A 14270-nucleotide genomic window follows, 5' to 3' on the forward strand; every position below is an offset into this window, starting at 1 on the left:
GCATAGCTCTCAGGTTCATTAGAGTACTCAAACCTCCTCACCCGGCAAATGCCTTCGTTAAGGTGGAGATATCATCGAGGAGGTAAAATTTTTTTATTTTATTTTCTTTTAATAGTGTAGGTTTTTCAAATTTTCCAAATAGAAAATATAATGCAAAGAATTTATAAAATATATATTATATAATTATAAAATATTATAGTGTATAATTACATAGCTTGCAGTCATATAAAAATATATTACAAAATATATATTATAATTATAGTACAATTTGTAAATTGGTGGTGCTATCAACATCAAATAAATATATATTCGAATTTATTCAAATATTTTCAATAATATGGATAATGATGTTGAAAGCATCAACACATACGCTTGGACTTAACAATAATATTATATATATGGAAAGAAAGAGAAAGGAAAGGTCGAAGAGTAAAATCATTTTTCGGAAAATGAAGATATTGCAAGATATATTTTCCATTTTTCGACTTTTATTCAAGATTTATTTTCTCTCTCTCTCTCTCTCTCTCTCTCTCTCTCTCTCTCTCTCTCTCTCTCTATTGTGAGTGTTATAAATAACCTTTACACATAGTTTTGTTATCATTTTCATAATAGTATAACTTGACATAATATTTTATTTTGACGATATCTTAGCTCGAAATACAATATAAAGAGTTATAAAATATAAATTACAAAATTAATTTGATATATAATAATACAATCAAATTGAAAGTATATAATGTATAACAATAACAATAAAATAAAATATACATAAATCATAATACATGATACATAAAATAGTTAATATATACAATTTTACATACATAGAATATTTTATTATATTACACGAAAATATCAGAAATGCGTACAATGTAAAATTTATTAGAAATTTTTAGATTGGCGTAGATAATCGCAACCAAAAGAATCATTAATAAATTTATCGATTATGTCTTTCAATTAAGAAAGAGTACCCGGAATTTTAATGCATTTTGTAAAAAATTCTCTTTTCTAAAATATTATCGCGAAAAGATAAACTGAGCTTCGATTAAATCAAAGAAAAAATCGCGGTTTAAATTTCGCGAATGTATGTGATGAATAAATTGATAATAATAGTAATATTTAATCACAATACATATAATTTCTATAATCGGAATACAACGTGCGCACACGCAATATAATTATTATCGTTTTATATGATAATAAAAAGATTGCGACATTAGAGGCGCATTTCATATGATCTGCAATTATAATATATGACGTAAAAAATCAAACGCGTATGCAGAATCTAATACTCGATTTCTTTTCAAATATACAATTTCATGTAAATTTCGCGATCAAAAGTAAAATATATATCTTGTTCCGCGAACAATTGCAAACAGGCTAAACTTTAATGTTCCTTAAAATCGCGTTATCGCCACGTTCAATGAAGGATAACTGGTCCAACGATTAGACCAGATCAAAATCCCTCTGCCGAGTGACACGCTGGTTAATATCTGACAGAGAGAAGAACGATCCTAAAAGTGGAAAGCGACTTCAATTTGTCTTATTTCTTCTATTTCGGATCTCGCGAAATCGATCCACAACGAATAGTTAAGTGATTCATTAAACATCAGAAGTCCCTCTACAGGAAGGAACGAATCCCCGATCTTCCTGATTGCTCCCGATAACAGTGATTTCGGCAGCGAATTAACGACTGTTACCCTTCTTATCATTTTCAATATATGAGATTAAAATTCGCGTGAAAAAAAACATGTTCTTCCATTTTAAGAAATATCTTTTTTTTTACTAAATAATGACTGGATATAATGATTTTTATATACATATTACAATCAAGTATATTTAGAAAAAATGAAATACATGCGCTTTTAGCGTTGCTTGATTAAATATGTGAATAATAATAATTTTAGGGTACTAAATGTGCTCGAGACAAATCAAATCTGATAACAGCGAGATATAAAAAAAATTCAATTTGAATATTTAGCAACATCAAATGAAAGATTATCAAGGAATTAATTTTTCTGTTGCGTTTAACAGTTAACACTTAGCACGTAACAATAATTTGCAGACATCTTACTGATATCAGAGTACCCATTCAATTTGTCTCGAATTTTTTAATTACTCACACATTTTATATTATATCATGCATTCCTAATATATTAATTAAGAATAATACAAAAAAGAGTTTTTTCAAATATATCACAATTTCGCACATGTATTTTATTATATATACATATATATTCGTCTTCTATCTAGCATAAATAAACTAATTATAATATACTGAAATAGTGGAGCATCCAGTGCCTGCAAGTGGTTTCTTAAAAGAGACCAAAAATAAAATTAATTCAAAATTAATTAGTAAAATATACTTGTTTGTAACCATAATTTTTCAAATAATGAAAATTTTGGACAAAAAGTCTGCAAAAACTTATTAAATTAAATTTATATTTGGAAAAGTGAATTTTATCTATTATATCCATTTTTGAACTATTATTAAATATTTTCATTATTAAAATAATATTGACATTAATAGAAAAACATTTTTAACAAAAAAAAAAGAAAATATATCTTTTCTCAAAGTATATTTAATGAATTTTATGATTCGATTTCAAACAATGTACGGTGATCGTCGTTAAATCACTGCCAAAAACATTGTTTCCAGAAACCGCCAAGAAAACCTGGGTTTAATTCCAACTCTGTAATGGAAACTTCCAATTTTTAATAAAGCACCGAACTATGCGTTGAAGATAGATCCCCAAAACCGACAAGAAATAACTTTCCACAATGAAAATCGTTTCGACTATCCGCCAGTACAAACCGCGCATTTGCTAGCGTCCACCTGACATGAGGGATAGCGATAAGGTTTCTTCGCCGAGACAGCGATCACGTCCAAAAACGTGAAAACAACGCAAATGTTTGCAATATAATCTATTATAAAATCGTTCAATAAATATTTAACGCGATATGAAATCCTCGAAATACATTTAATTGAAAATGATAATCAAAGAACATTATTTTGTTTTACAGATTTTAATTTCCGCGTGATTGATAATGTTTAATCTTTCGCAATATTTTATTTTCGAATATACTTGTGTTTCTGTAATGTTAAAAGCGTGACGAATTTTTATTTAATAATATCTTTATATTACGTAAAAAAACTTTTTTACGGTATTTGCGCGATTAGGAAAGTTTCTCGAATTTATTAATAATCTTTTAGTATAAAAAAATAAGCTATCCAAATACTTTAATAATTTTACAATAAAAATATTCAAATAAAATATATATTAAATGTGTTAATTCAACAAATTTTGTTATTGTACGTATTCTTCTAATTTCGTGTAATGTACAATAGATTTCTTTTACATTATTATAATTAGACATTATTACAATTTATATACAATTGTGCAGAAAATTATGAAAAATAAAAAATAATACAATTTATAGATGCTATTAGTATCAATATTCTCAACATAAGAAAATTGTAAAATTTTTATTACTTGAAATGATTAATCAATGATAATCAATGTATATAGATTCAAATAAATTAGAAAAAGAAATTATTTAGTTTGAATTACTTTTTTTTCTCAATATTTTACCGATATCAATATTATCACATTAGATACTAATAACATTCACATTTGAACTTAAAATTGTATAATTTTAAGAAAATACAATTTTTATATAAATGATAAAATAAAATATTAATACAAAAAAAAATTTATACAAAATAAAATTTAATACATATTATACGTATAATAAAATGCAACTTAAATGTACATTATGTATTTAAGTTACATTTTTTACATTTTCCATACATTAATTTTTTATTTTTATTTATAATTTTTTTATAATTAATTTCCATTCTTTATATATAATTTATTTAATTTTACATAAAATAAATTATATATATGAAAATATCCCTAAAAATAACATATTCTTATGTTTTTTTCCCTGAAAATAAATTTAATTTTTATATGCCCTGATAGCCCTAACAAACATAACATCCCTAACATCCCTAACATCCCTAACAGTCCTAACAGTCCTAACAGTCCTAACAGCCTAACAAACCTAACAGCCCTACTTGCAGGCTTACACCAGCAGAAATTCGCGATAAGGTGCAATTTGGGGAGCCCTAATTAGGAATCCGCGATAATGAGGCATTTAAGGAGCCCTAATTGGAAATTCGCGATAAAATTTAAAGAGCCTTAGCCGCGCAACACATCTTTTGGCCAATATTGACCATGTATTTTTCAAGCCAGTTATCTCCACTTCTGGCCATTCATTCTGACGACTAATTTGTTTAAAAAACGATCGTGCGATAATATGATCGTTTCTTTGACGCACGTTATTCAGTCGTCAAAAATTGCAAACTATAAATTATCATGCATAAAAGATAAAAAGCATGCATTTTAACTCTCGGTTGGCGGATTGGTTATAAATATCTTTATTTTGTAGATTAAATATTTATAGATTAAAAATCTATATTTTTATAAAATTGTTTTTTATAGAGACCGATATATAATAGAAATTTAAAATATTTCATGTATGTCTATCATACAATTGCAATAAAAATATCATCTATCTTTATTTTAAAAATATTTTTCCTTTACTTTTCCACTTTAAGTTTTACTCGCGTATTGTCCCGCCAACTGAGAGTTAGAAGCAACGGATTTCTTCATGCATTTATAAATCCTTTGCTTCAAAATAAAAGGTTGTCACTTACCGGCACTGATGCGCAACAGCGGAGTTGATATTGAAGCTACGTTGTCTGTAACATACAAATATAAAATGCAAATTACATCAATGTTTAAAATAATTAATATTTTAAGAAATTATTATTGGACTCATTGAATTTTATATCCAATGTGCGCAATTATAAATAGATATATAAATATGAAATAATTTTATAATTAATTAGTTTTTTTAAGTAGAACCTTTAGAAAGAATTATATAGAAAGAATTATTACAAAAATTTTCCCAATTTTTTTTGTTTAAATCATTCATATAAATCAAATTAATAAATTAATTAATTCATTTATATACAATTAATATAAATAATAATACTCACCATCAGGTTGTTCCGCTGGTGCAGGATGCCTTTCCTAGGCCTGCTCCTCCTCTCAGATCGTCAGGGTTGATCTATAACATACAAATAGAAAATCTTTATTGTAATAACGTTCAAAATAATTAATATTTCAAAGAATTATTATTGTATGTATTGGATCTTATATTCGATCCATATAATAATAAGTAGATTAATAAAATAATTCTATAAATTAAAAAAAAAACATTATTAATAATTTTTTAATAACTTTATAAAAGCTTATACCTTTACAAGAGATTATAGCTTTAATTTAAAAATCTTTTTCTTCAATTCTCTCTTATTTAAATCATATAAATAAACAAATCAAATTAATTGTTGCGATTAATAGTTTAATTTAAATTATAATAAATATATTTAATATTTAATATATAATTACAAATAAATAAATTGCTTACCAGAAGGTTGCTCTGCCGGAGCCTGATGCCTCTCCTAGGCCTCCTCCTCCTCTCAGTTAGACGCGCGATACTTAACGGTACTCCCGCACTCACGAGCGATATTTTTATATCGCTATTTTCGCACTTTTACGCGCGATACTAAACGGTTTCCGCACTATTTCGATACGATAAAAAATTTTCTATTTGGTCGCGCGATGTACATACTTAATATGTATATACTTTGAACGGCACTCCCGATTTCGGTACGAACGAAAATCCCATTTCACTTATGAGAATCAGCTTCGAGCCAACAGGTCAGGAATGCAACGATACAACGAGCAAGGATTAAGCCCAAACCGGAAAGAAGACGAAACGATTGACGGAAATAGAGGAAAATGAAGTTCACCAACTCTTTTTCGCGCATAATTATCCTATCTCGTACCGAACCTGGACCCGCTAAGCACGATTTCAGGTGCTTCGCCCGGAACACGAAGTTTCCCGCAATGCAGGATATGGCTACACCAGGCTGGTAGACGGCAAAAGAAGAGGATACCCACATTTTTTAAATGCTAACATTCAGCAATTTAGAAAATGGGGAGGCAACCCCTTTTACCGAGCGAAAATCGTGCCTAGGGGAATCCACTCGACTCCTCGACAGGGTTAACACACGCAGTGCGTGTGGCTGTAGACGAGCAAAGAGAAGGAACCCATTGACGACCATTCCGAGCAATCGATCGAGTTCTAACTAATTCGGGCCGAATTACTTGACGAAGCACGAAGCACGAGTGTACGTTGCATAGCAACGTGTGCAAACTCGAAATCCTAGTTAGGTGGTATCGGAAGTAGAGACTCGTGACAATAATGAAATTGGGATTTTTATACGAAAAGTCCAACGCGGAAGCGCGAAAACGCGATGACGCGAGAAAGCTAAACGCGATGACGCGAGAAAGCTAAACGCGATGACGCGAGAAAGCTAAACGCGAAAACGCGGTAACGAAACGCCGCCGTCCGCGACACGTTGACGGCACCGACGACGTGAAAGGGTACTTAGCTTCCCCTTCAGGCTCCTTGAGATTTATCCTAAATTAAAAAATTTAAAATAAACCTCAAGGCACCATCCAAGTACTGAGCCACCCCACCGCGTCAAGGTGTACCCATAGAGGGGTGGATTATATACATTTATAATATAATGTATAATTTGTGTGAAATTTATTATATAATTGAAAAATTATCTATATAGCACCTCTCTTTTTTCTCGATTAAAAAAGAGAAACATGCAGATATGTTTCTAAAAAACAAGCTTCAAGTCCTGATTAATTCGCCTTTTAATTAAAAAATAAATTACAAAATATATATAAAATATATATAATAATTATAAAATATATATTATAAAATTATATAGTATACATATCACACAATTCAAATTTATTTAAAATATTGTATCGGAAATTAATTATTAGTCATTTGATCTATTATTATTCGTGATGCGAGATTATATTTGAATATAAGAAATGTACATGTGAGAATTATAATAAAAATAATTATTGTTTGTAAATATATTACAATGAGATATTAGTTAATAATTATCTATTTTCGTCGCTTTGATTTCTACTTTGAGAATGAATAAATTGTGTGTGAAATATTTAATTCAGTAAATAACTATCACACACTTTGACACATTTAATAAATCATTAACCGTGAAGTTAATTAATTTTTCGAACTGTTTGCTATCGTTAATTGTTTGTGAATAATGACTACAAGGAACATTACACAGAGCATCTCGATCAGCATAATCAAAGAACTTTGCTTATCAAGAATGTATACTAATCAATTTGTTATAATTATAATCCTATAGTATTACTTTTTATTACACAGAGAAAAATGTATACTGTGTATTCAAATAAATATTATTTATTTTAAGTATATCATAAGTTTGTATATCCGCAAATATATTATAAATTCACCACAAGCATTAAATTTAATTGAATATATTCTGAATTTTAATAAGTGCAGTATTTTAGTCAAGAATATTAAATTAAAACAAAAATTTGGTTTGCTTACTACAAGAGTTGGCGTAAAGTAAGTTTGATTTTTTTTTTATACAACTTTACAATATTCTTGAAGAGAAAATAAATTCTTCTTTTGAGTACATGATAATGGGATTTTCTGACACTCGTGATGAGTATATTTTAAAATTATTATCAAGAATATATTCTTTGTTGAAGAAAACTATTACTTAAAAAAAGAAAAATAAACTGAGTAATCGCTTTTCTTGGCAGTAGAATGATATTCTTCTCTGCGTACACACACATATTTCTTATTTTTTATAATATATAATCTCACACAGAATATTTTACTCCTTACATTTCTAATTAATTATCAATAAACAGTGCATCTGCTTCAACAGTATATCTATGCTTTATAATTAATTTATTATTTATTACTTATAAAACAGCTATTTGAATATTCTTAATTGTGATAAATTATAATTTTTTCCTCCTTTTACTGGAGATAGAAAATAATTATACGATTAATTGATCCATTTTTATCTTCGCGATAAAGGTACTTTTTAATTATTTATATGCATTATGCTATGTAATACATATTATTTTTAAAAACTATTGAAATATTTATTTTTGATAAAATGAAATTTATTTATATTTAATAATCTTTAAGTATCGTTAAAGAAATAATTATTCTTATAAAGATCAAAATAAAATGATAATTTATATAATTTTAATTCTTGTCACATACTTTTATTTTTAAATCATTACGTCAAAAATTAAATACAAATATAATCAATTAATACTCTTATAGATCTATTCTTTATAAATCTCAAAATAATTTATTTTGTAAAACTAATTATTATACACGCATTTTTTTATCTTTTAAGAGAGATTTATCTCTGACATTAATATTTTAAATGTAAAACTAGCGAAAAAATGTATTTTTTATTATAAATTTTTGAAAAATATAATTTTAATAAGGAGAGTGTGTTAATTTTTATGTAAATACGAAATATTTAAATAATTATATTATTTTAAAAATATTTTATAAAATATTAAAATATTTCTATATAAAAGTATTAATTAATAACAAAACTATTATAGATACATTATTATAGATACTTCAAATGTGTTAAAATAAAACCTGGAATATTTGATACATGCATTACATTATGTGATTTTTAGAGCGAATTATATATATTATCGAGAAAATGAAAAAATAATAAGCAATATATCTATTTTAAAAATAATATATATATATATATATATATATATATATATATATTATATATATATATATATATATATAATATATATATTATTAAATATATTAATAATATATATATATATATATATATATATATATAATAAATAATTTTTATAAATTACTCACCGCATATGTCTCTAACTGCTTCAGGCTCTCTCATTGCTCTCTGACTGTCCGATACTTTTCCAGATGTCCTTTCCCTTTCTTCTTCATCCTTTGCTGTTTCCTCGTAGCACTCACATTCACTCGCGAACAAACAATTAATTATATTTAGCCATGTATAGAAACGATTGCGAGACACTTTGCACAGCACTCCCGATCGCGGAATAATTACGAGAAACGCACTTTAATATATTATATAAGGGATAGAGAAGTACGATTCGCTCTTTTTATATGAGATCAAATTAAATACTAACTCGTTACAAATGTTATTTTCATTATTGATATATATATATATATATATATATATATATGCATATATATGTATATAAATACGAATTATAGGTTCGAAAGTTTAATATAGTAATTAAAAGTCATGATGCAATAGTCGTTTAATTAATAATTAATTTAACAACGTGATTTTACGATGTATTTCGCACTATCATCTTTATTGCTCGACTGTCGCCGCATGAATGATACCAAGACCGTGTGACTTAAACACTAGCGCGTTATTGTTTACGTTGTCAAGGCCGAACACCGTGTTATTGTTCGTTCCTCGAAATATATTTTACATATTTTAATACAACGAACAATGTTTTGATATTAATCGCGATCGTGTCTAGAAAAGGAATTTTTAACGGAGCGTCTCGCACCATTATTTACTCTTTGAATGTCGTCGCGCGAATGATAATAGAGCCGAAAAAATTAATCTGACATCATACGCCGCCAAGACCGAAAACCGTGTTATTATTATTTTTTTTATCGAAACATTTTTCAAGACTATGGCAGATAAACATTAGCCCGCTATTGTTTACGCCACCAAGGTCGATGTTATTGTCTGTTCATTATCGAAATATGTTACGTACTTTAATACATATATACGTGAATATATTAAAGTATATAGAAGTATTTTAGATTATATTAGATTTTTTTGATTATATGATTATTAAAAGATTAATGGAGCCTTTTATTAATGTTAATTGTTTCCACGATTCAATTGTTTTATTTGGAATTTAACTCTGCGCCCCGTAATATAGTAATATTTAGTTATATATAGAAACGATCGCGAAATACTTTGCACGGCACTTCCGATCGCAAAATAATTATACGAGATACGTATTTTATTATATTGTGAGAGAGGAACACAAAAAATATTACAATTTGCTCGACATTTAAACAAAGCAAAATCATACATCACTCGATTTTTACTAATGATATTTCTATTTAATGATATATAATAATATAATTCGTTCGACATTTAAATGAAGCAAAATCATGTACCACTCGATTTTTATACTAATGATATTTCTATTTATTGATGTATAATATATTTGCACAATAACGCGAATCATCAGATTGAAATATTAAAGCAATTAATTGTTAATTACAATAGTCGTAGCGAATTATATTTCAATACTAATCGCGATCGCGTTTAGGAAAAGAATTCAATAATACATACAAAGCGTTTTGTATCACTACTTTACCGTTGGAATGTTGCCGTGTGAATGATACAAAGTCTATGTATTTGTAATTTTTGCCCTTTTCGTTTCAATTTTTATTTGGAATAATAAAGGATCGCGTTTCGATGGATTTATCATCATATAGTTTCATGTTATTTATTAAACGTTAATTAATTGTTAATTGTAATAGTCGTAGCGAATTATATTTCGATATTAATCGCGATCGCATTTTTAGGAAAAGAATTATAGATACAATTAAATAAAAGAATTATATTTGGAATAATGAAGGATCGCGTTTCGATGGATTTATCATCATATAGTTTCATGTTATTTATTAAGAGTTAATTAATTGTTAATTGTAATAGTCGTAGGGGGGGAATTACGTGTATATTTCGATATTAATCGTGATCGCACTTTTAGGAAAAGAATTCAATAATACGAAGTGTTTCGTATCACTACTTTACTACTGGAATGTCGCCGTGCGAATGATACAAGGTCTTCGCCTATGTAAACAATAGCGCGCTACGTCATCAAGGCCGAACGTCGTGTTATTGACCTCGCTGCCAAAAATATTTTACGCGTATTATGACGTACATACATATACAAGAATTGAATTTATATACAAGTATATTTTTAATTCACGCACACACGTACACACAGATTAATTATTTATTAAATGCTTAATATACATAAGGCTTTCCGTTATGTTAATTATTCGATTTTGCCATTCGATTTACTGCGCATTCTCAGTCGAATTTTATATATATATATATATATATATATATATATATATATATATATTTAGTTCGTCAAATAATTATATGATAAAGCATCGAACGAAATATTTTTAATTATAAATATTAATAGAAGAATAATTATTGCTCGTAAGGATTGCAACAAAATGATAATTTATAATTTTTATTCCCGTCACACACATCGATTCTTAATTGCATTCGATTCTTTTTAATTGTTGTAATTAAATGAACGCATCACGCGAAATACGTGCTTCGAAATTATATTCCAATTATATTCCAATCGTATAATTGAGTATTTCGAATAATGGAAAGAGCAATGGTCAAATCAACTATTTATTAATAATAAAATTGTAACTTATGAATGTATTCCATTTATTCTGTACGTTAACATCGCGGCAACAATGAATAAACTTTTAAAATAAATAATCAGTATATCGAAACAGTTTTAATTACTGATATAAAAACAGATCAATTGACCAGTTGGTGAAACTGTTTCAATATACTGGTTATTTACTTAAAAGAATTGTTATATGACGAATTGTTATATTATGTTTATGCGCGTCACGCGTTCGAACTAAAGACTTCTCGCGGGAAGACTCGAGTCGTTCGTCGAGAATTGATCCTTCAAAACGCGATTGTTCTTTATAATTTTTGCAATTAGTGATTATTAATTTGTACGATTTTTATTTACACAGCGAGTGGCGCGTTTTGATTTTGATTTCAATTAATGTCGAGTGAGTCATAACTTTTTGAGATTTATTGCATTATTATCACGTAGCAAAATGACAAAAGGCATGGTGTAACGTCGCGAGTGTTGTACAAAAGGTAAATTGCTATATGATTGTATGCTGATTAGTGCGTAATTACCTTTTTTGTAAATGAATATCAAATGAGTGTCATAAAGGAGCAGAAAAAAATAAACGAGAGAAATGAAGAAAATAATCCATTGACCGTATCGTGCGATGGCAAATAATCGTGAGTAATTTATAACCTATTTTATTTTATTATATTTATTATTTGTGAAATTAATTATTTGCTTTTATCTTTAATAATAATTTATTTGACCAATGTGAAATATTAAAATATTCTATATGTATTATATATTATAAATATATTCTATATGTATATATAAACTTTAAATTATATAAAATATTAAATGATATTAATATACATAAATATAAATAAATATATATATATGTATATATGTATATATGTATATATATATATATATATATATATATATATATATATATATATATATATTTTAATATTATGTAAAATTAATTATGATTAAAATAAAAAAATAGATTTTCGTTTATAGTATTCCATGAAAGCACATATATTTAAAAAAGAATTTAATTGCATGCAATAATTTTCCTTAATTATTTGCTTTATTACCACTTTGTGTATGACTTGAATTTATTTCTATTTAATTACATTTACTGAATACTATAATTCTGTTGTTCCGCATTGTACCGATGAGAATTAATTTATTTTTATTTCATAAAAAATTTAAGTATCTTATCGTATTTTTATCGTTTATATATACATGTAATCATTTCTGCATAAATCCATTCAGTATCTCGGAGTAAATTTAAAATTTGTTCTCCTCTTTAATAATAAATCTCCATTCTACTGAACTGTGATTCGCGAATCTACCAATTTATCCGCTGTATTGATACTGTATTAGTTATATCAAATATAACACGAAAAATTTGTTTAACTCTCATGCCCAACAATTTCATATGTATGCGATAAAAAATATAATTATTGACTATCACGAAATATTTCTAAATATCTAATTATAATTATATTTATTTCTAATTATAATTATATTTTATATGTTTCTCTTTTTGTCTTTAATCACTAATTTTAAAAAGAATAGAATTTTTTTATATATATTTAAAACCATATTTTTCGTGTAGCTTTCTCATTCAAGAAAATTATTGCGTGATTAAACAAAGTTTTATATTTCTACCTTTTACGTGAGGTAAACAAATTGGGTTCCACAAATATACTAACTTATCTATTTCCCAACCACTCGTTTAACGGTCGAAAAAACAAATAAGAATTTCGAACATTTACGTTTGTTTGTGAAAAGAGAAAATAATTATCATATATAAACTTTTTTCATATATAAATTTTTTATATAAATAATTTTATATAGTTATGATATATATAAACTTTCTCCATCATCTTTGAGAAAGTCTATCGCGTTTTTCTAAATTTTTTTTTTAAATCAAAAATGAAAAATTAATATTCAAATCTATAAATTTAATTCGACTTTTGATGTCTCGGTTGGTCTCTATTTATCTAGTTTGGATAATTGCCAATTATATAAATCTACTATCGAGAAAATGATAAGCAATATATCTACTTTGAAAATAATATATATAAATAATAAATAATTTTTATAAATTACTCACCACATATCTCTCTCTGGCTGCTTCAGGCTCTGTCACTGCTCTCTGGCTGTCCAATACTTTTCCAGATGTCCTTCTCCTTTCTTTTTCATTCTTTGCTGTTTCCTCGTAGCACTGATATTCACTCGCACAAAGAAACAATTAATTATATTTAGCAATGTATAGAAACAATTGCGAGACACTTTGCACAGCACTCCCGATCGCGGAATAATTACGAGAAACGCACTTTAATATATCGTATAAGGGATAGAGAAGTACGATTCGCTCTTTTTATATGAGATCCAATTAAATACTAACTCGTTACAAATGTTGTTTTCATTATTGATATATATATATATGCATATATATGTATATAAATACGAATTATAGGTTCGAAAGTTTAATATAGTAATTAAAAGTCATGATACAATAGTCGTTTAATTAATAATTAATTTAACAACGTGATTTTACGATGTATTTCGCACTACCATCTTTATTGCTCGACTGTCGCCGCATGAATGATACCAAGACCGTGTGACTTAAACACTAGCGCGTTATTGTTTACGTTGTCAAGGCCGAACACCGTGTTATTATTCGTTCCTCGAAATATATTCTACGTATTTTAATACAACAAACAATGTTTTGATATTGATCGCGATCGTATCTAGAAAAGGAATTTTTAACGGAGCGTCTCGCACCATTATTTACTCTTTGAATGTCGTCGCGCGAATGATAATAGAGCCGAAAAA

The 14270-nt window shown here is 27.1% G+C and overlaps 1 long non-coding RNA gene across 1 annotated transcript; it reads right to left on the minus strand.

Moving 5' to 3' along the window:
• Window positions 1-3857: 3857 nt before the first annotated feature.
• On the minus strand, window positions 3858-6410 carry LOC145964204 (uncharacterized). Its single transcript, XR_014436368.1, has 3 exons — window positions 5494-6410; window positions 5063-5133; window positions 3858-4762 (listed from the first exon to the last, which is right to left on the minus strand). It is a non-coding gene; the product is annotated as an uncharacterized LOC145964204 (long non-coding RNA).
• Between the last annotated feature and the right edge of the window lie 7860 nt (window positions 6411-14270).

Source organism: Camponotus vicinus, unplaced genomic scaffold (assembly GCF_025532165.1).
Source record: "Camponotus vicinus isolate PSW18456_S1 unplaced genomic scaffold, iyCamVici1.0 SCAF_13, whole genome shotgun sequence".
Lineage (NCBI taxonomy): Eukaryota > Metazoa > Arthropoda > Insecta > Hymenoptera > Formicidae > Camponotus > Camponotus vicinus.